At 37.2% G+C, this 6,378-nt stretch overlaps 1 long non-coding RNA gene across 1 annotated transcript; it reads right to left on the bottom strand.

Annotated features, from left to right (window-relative positions):
* Window positions 1–1,057: 1,057 nt before the first annotated feature.
* On the bottom strand, window positions 1,058–2,450 carry LOC140330054 (uncharacterized). The gene is made up of 2 exons (XR_011920591.1): window positions 2,347–2,450; window positions 1,058–1,459 (listed from the first exon to the last, which is right to left on the bottom strand). It is a non-coding gene; the product is annotated as an uncharacterized lncRNA (long non-coding RNA).
* Window positions 2,451–6,378: the final 3,928 nt, after the last annotated feature.

Genomic DNA, 6,378 nt, shown 5'->3' with positions numbered 1-6,378 from the left:
CCAAATAAAGGAGGGAACCACTAAGGCTTTGTTTTTTTGCCAATCCTTTTCAATTGATAAAGCTATTTGTTGAAAAAAATAATAGGAAAATTGATCTTTATTATATCTATATTTAAATAGTGTTACCGCGTTTCCCCGAAAATAAGACACTGTCTTATATTTTTTCTAGCTCCCAAAAACACACTAGGTCTTTTTTTCAGGGGATGTCTTATTTTTCCATGAAGAAGACTACAGTACACATTTATTGTTGAAAGTCACTCATGATCACTCATGTTCCATTGATTGTCCCCTTCTGATCACTCTATGCCATTGATTATCCCCTTCTGATCACTCTATGCCATTGACTGTCCCCTTCTGATCACTCTATGAAATGATTGTCCCCTTCTGATCATTATGAAATGATTGTCCCCTTCTGATCACTATGAAATGATTGTCCCCTTCTGATCACTTACCCGTAATTAAGTGCAGGGATCTCCGTTAGGGCAGGGATCAGCAGCTTGCTTCCTTGTTCAGTGCAGGCTTTTTACTTTCAGTTTGGCTCAGGAATAGACACGCCCTGCAGCCAGCATCAAAGACACACACGCTGCAGCCAGCATAAAGGACACACACGCAGGATCAGATATCTGGAGCTGTCTTGGTGAGTACTTTTTTAATTTACCGGTATGTATGCTTTTATTTTCTTTTTCTCCTAGGTCTTATTTTCGGGGTAGGTCTTATATTAGGGCAGGTTTACAAAATAGTGCTAGGTCTTACTTTCGGGGTAGGTCTTATTTTCGGGGTAGGTCTTATATTAGGGCAGGTTTACAAAATAGTGCTAGGTCTTACTTTCGGGGTAGGTCTTATTTTCGGGGAAACACGGTAGTTATAGATTATACAAAATAGATCTTTAAATATACTAGACAGGGTTCTCCTAGTATTTATAATAGAGATAAAAGACCCACAGATAATTCTATTTCTGGGAAGAAAATGTCAAGGTGAAAAAATCTATTTTATACGGGTTACATATGAGATTGGGACTGTAGGTTTGTTCTTAAAATGAATTTGTATGTAAGTCGGAACAGGTACATTATTTTAATAAATGCAGTTAGAACAGATGTTTGTCTCAACATATTATTAGGCAGCATGGTGTCAGTTACTGTATAAAAACCTTACTGTGAGTTAATCACAAAGCAAAAAAAATTTTTATGGAGCCCAGACATTCATTAACTTCTGGAGCAAGCTGTGCTTTGATATGCAAAAAGAAACAGCTGCAGAGTTTGTCTTGGTCATTGAAGAGTTACAAGATGTTGCAGAAGAGCTCAGTCATTAAGATCACCCACATCCTCAGCTGTGTTTAGCAAAAGATTTCTTCTGCAAGTGACGCAAACCACTCCCTTCAGGCCTCTGTTTTGCAGAGCAGGGAAGCCCCTTTCTTTCTAGGAGGTGTCCGTATGTCAGATGCTCTTAACCCAAGGACTACCTGTAGTAGAAGTATGAAAAGAAAAGTTATAAATTGTCTTGGATCCCGACGTGTTTTGCCAAAGGGGTTTCCTCAGGGGAGGTGGAGACAGATTTAGGTTGCTGTTTACGATAAAGTGTTTACATTAATAACATCAAAATAGAGTATGGGTGTGTAGATAAACATCACATATATATATAATAATAATATAATAATTAAATTAATATACAAAGTGTTAACAGACGTAGTATGAATAAAGGTGCATTAGTTACAGTAATGTACATTGCAAAGTATATAAATATCAAACATCAATATCCTATTGTGTGGATGTAGTTGGGTGCATATCTAGGTTAATTGAGAATAAAGGTAAATGTGTGGGTAAGATCGGAGAGTAGACTGGTATCAGATAAATAGGTGTTACGGACAAAGGTTACATGAAATTGAAAGGTAATGAAATTAGGTGTCTAATGATACTTAGATCACTTACTTAAAGATCCAGAAAAATGGTTATGAATATGGACATGTTGAAGTAAGGGTTGGGGATTATCGGGGACACTGATAGCTTGGTATTAGATACCTGGGAGGGATAATTCTAAGTATGAAAAAATGTACAGCACTGTGTAATATGTTGACAATATATAAATACTTTTTTTTATTATTATTATTATTATTATTATTAATAATAATAATAATAATAATAATAATAATAAAGGAAAGGAGTGGGTTGAAAAGGTGGATAATCAAATCTATTTTATGGGTGTACGAAATTTTGGCCAATTTCCATAAGTTATTGAGATAGTAGTAAAGGGATTTGAGTTGTTTCAGGAAAGAGTATTTCATGAGTAGGCTTACTAAAAAGAAACCAGTGGTGGAAGGAGGATGAGGATGTTTCCCTTAGAGGTACTCACAATCTGAAGTGCACAGAGCATTGCTGGGTATTGATGCCGGCAGGGACAGGACAATGGCTGCTACCTGCTTATAACAGCGTGCCTAACTTCACCTAAACAACAAATCAAAAGAATATTTAGATGTGGTCACTGTTCTCAGGAAAGAATCAGGCAATCTTTGCACCATCAGCCTAATTTACTAGCCGAAACACTTCACGATCTGAGTCAGTTTACCTTTTCTTTTCATACTGCTACTAATGGCTTTTTTCACCTATACTATTTATCCCCAGAAAAAGATTTTTTTCTGTGCGTCTTGTCTAACATGCCTATTATACATACTAGGTGAACTCTAGAATATTGCACTATAGTAAATTGTGTCTAGTATATTGAAAGATGTATATGTGTGAATTCTGTAACTAATACTATTTAAATATAAAACATCTCTTTGACAAAAAATCCCTACTTTTCCTATCCTTCCTTTCAACAAATACCTATTCTAGCAATACTATTAATTAAGGTCAAGGCATAAAAATACTTTCAATAAAAAAATTTTGGAACTATGTTCTTTACCACATCCAGCATGGCAGAAGCCATTAAATCTTGAAGCAAGATTAAAATGCATTTTTCTTAACAATGAGACAAAATGCCATATTCTTTATCCTTAGTGTTTCCATCAATGTTTTGTCTTTGCTGTAATGGTTCAACCAAAGCATGTAACTAAATAATTGAGTTTTTCACAATTAGCTTTTACATTATGTATTTCTGGACATTCCTATAGGGAATGAACTGTTTACCGTATTTTTCGCCGTATAAGACGCTCCGGAATATAAGACGCACCCAATTTTAAAGGAGGAAAATCTAGAAAAAAAGATTCTGAAAGATTATTCCCCTTCTGATCACTCGAGTGCCATTCATACCGGTATTCCCCTTCTGATCACTCATGTGCCATTCAAATTCCCTTTCTGATCACTCTGTACCTTTCAAATTCCCTTTCTGATCACTCTGTCATTCAAACTCCCCTTCTGATCACTCTGTGCTTTTTTTCTATTGTACGGCAGTTAGGACAGGGAACAGCAGGTGGCGCTGTGCCGGCTTCTTTCGCTTTGCTTTACAGACAGGAGAAAACACGATGCTGGCAGAAGAGAGAAGAGAGACGCTGCAGCCAGAGACACACGCAGGATCGGGTATCGGGTGAGTATAATATTTTGATTATTTTTTTTAACACATTTGTCGTATAGGACGCACTAACTTTTCCCCCCCAGTTTTGGGGAAGAAAAAGTGCGTCTTATATGGCAAAAAATACGGTAGTTATTTACTACGATTGTCTATATGGCTTTATGGAAGATGATAGTGCTGTATAAATAAATAACAATAATATCATTCTAGTCATTTGGTGAAATGTGTTAAAATAAAAGCAGGATAGATAATATTCACAGAGATCAGAAAGGAAATGTGTATAGAAAACTGCCAAGAGAAAATGACACAGCAAAAATTAAGCCATGAATGAGTCAGGGGGAGGAGAGGCTGATACAAAATGCCTGTATGCTGTATGTTGTGATGTTTCATTTTCTAGTTACATCAGTGCTAAATATATCAATGAATATGTAAGTGTACATAGTTATTATTAGTGGAGTGGCAGTGATACCTACACTTCCACAAGGAGTGTTAAAAAAATTACATTCAGTTATTTATTAATAGGTAACAGGATGAACAGGTCTATGCAAACACTTATTGCTTTCTCATGCTCAAAAGACATAAAGATTGGTTACATTTCTTCAGTTTCCATGCAAATACCTACTCTGTGTACTCCTCGGGTCTGATTTATTAAAGCTCTTCAAGACTGGGGAAGATAGACTATTAAAGAACCTGAGTGATCCATCCAACCTGAATCGGATTTCTTAAAAATCATTTGCTGTTAGATGGCAAATGTTTACAATCCTGGACCACATGCATTCCAGATTGCTGGATCACACAGGTTCTCCCATAATAGTTTATCTTCACCAGTCCTGGAGAGCTTTAATATATCACAACCAATGTTTGAACTGCAGTTCCTCTCTTCTGTATGCAGGAATACATTTTCAGGGAGAGCTAGCTGCATGTTGATGCACATACATACAGGGATTGGATCTTACCTGAAAGGGACGGGTTAAAGTGGAACTAATGTTTGCTTGTATGAAGTAGTGAACTGTCCACAAATAATTAAGAACCAAGAAATTGGTAGCTTACATTTGGTCGGTTTTTGAATTCCCTTAAGATTTACTTCAGTTCAGATCATATTTTCAGATATGGGACTGGAAGTGAAAATCAGCCCATATGTTCTAGGTCTTGCATTATCATAAGTTTTGGAAAACATTGTTTACCACAAGTTACTGAAATTCAAAAGTCTGAATCAGTGTTAGGTGGAATCATGTGTTAGGTCTATGAAAGTAAAGTCACAATGATTTGTATCAGCTACTGAACTAGTAACTATTCCTAGAGTGAAGACTTCACCCAAAGCTGAGGGACTGCTGCACAGCACAGGAAGCTTTTTTCTGATTTCAGTGACTTAACCCGAGGATTACTTGTAGTAGAAGTATGAAAACTTAAATTGTCTATGGATTGGATATGGCATGGTTTGTCAGGAGGGATGGTTGGAATATTTCGGAAACTGCCTAACCATCTTTAGAGTTTTACAGAGAATGGTTCAAAAAGGGGGAAATATCCAATGAGCAGAAGTTCACTGGGCAAAAATACTCATTGAAGCCAGAGGTCAGATAACAATAGCTAGGCTGGTTCAAGCTGATAGAAAGGCAACAGCAACACAAATAACCACTCGTTACGACCAATGTGTAAGAAAGAGCATCTGACAATGCACAACAAATTGAACATTGAAGCAGATGGGTTACAGGAGCAGAAGACAATACAAGGTGCCATTCATATTAGTTAGGCACAGGCACCTAAGGCTACAATTCCCACAGATTCACCAAAACTAGACAACATAAGAATGGAAAAAAATGGACCCAATTTATTAAAGCTCCCCAAGACTAGAGATAAACCGACATAGGTGAACCTGAGTGATCCAGCAAACATGTAATGGATTTTTAAAAAGCACTTGCTATTAGCTGTAAAATGTTTCCAATCCTGGACCAGATCCATTCCAGGTTTGCTGGATCACCCAGGTTCTCCTGTGATAGTCTATCTTCTCCAGTCTCAGAGAGCTTTAATAAATCAGGTCCATTGTCTGCTTTTGTAGGTCTTGATTTCTTCTTCAACATTCAGATTAAAAGGTCATCCTGCATTAACCTGCTATATCAATGGTTCAGGCTTCTGGTAGTGGTGTAATGATTGGGCCACTTAGAAATAAATGAGCATCATAAAAAATGTCACAGCTTAACTTAGTATTGTTGCTGACCACGTCTATCCCTCTATGCCTGCAGTGGACCCATCTTCTGATGGCTACTTCCAGCAGCATATTGCTCCATGTCACAAAACTCAAACTGGGTTCTTGAACAGGACAATGATTTCACTGTACTCATATGGCCTCCACACTCACCAGATCCAACATAAGAAAGCACCTTTGGGATGTGGTAAATTGTGAGATTTCCACAAAGGATGTGAAGCTAAAAACTTTGCAACTGTGTGATGGTACCATGTCCATATGAACCAAAATCCCAGAGGAAAATGATGGCAAAATGGGTTCCAACCCAATATTAGCGATGTGTACCTAATAAAGTGTCTGCTGAGTAGGTGTTTAACCAAGTTTTATTGCTAATGATCTCAATAAAAGCTATAGATACTCCTTTATTTAGAATTAATCTAAACCAATACACACAAGTCAACAAAATGAGCAAAGATCCCCAAATCCTGGGATTAATTGTCTAAAGCAAACAGGGCTGATCTTCTGCAAACACTGCTGCAAGTGGATCAGCTTATTCTCTATATTAGAAACACAAAGAGCATGGCTATACAAACACTTAGGAGTCTATTTATAAAGCAGTGAATGTTTCACCTAAACATTTGTTGGTGGAGGGTGAAATACAGGTAGACCCAGAGTTAAGGACATCCGACATACTG

This window comes from Pyxicephalus adspersus, chromosome 4 (assembly GCF_032062135.1).
Source record: "Pyxicephalus adspersus chromosome 4, UCB_Pads_2.0, whole genome shotgun sequence".
Lineage (NCBI taxonomy): Eukaryota > Metazoa > Chordata > Amphibia > Anura > Pyxicephalidae > Pyxicephalus > Pyxicephalus adspersus.
This window is presented reverse-complemented; position numbering and strand designations above follow the sequence as displayed.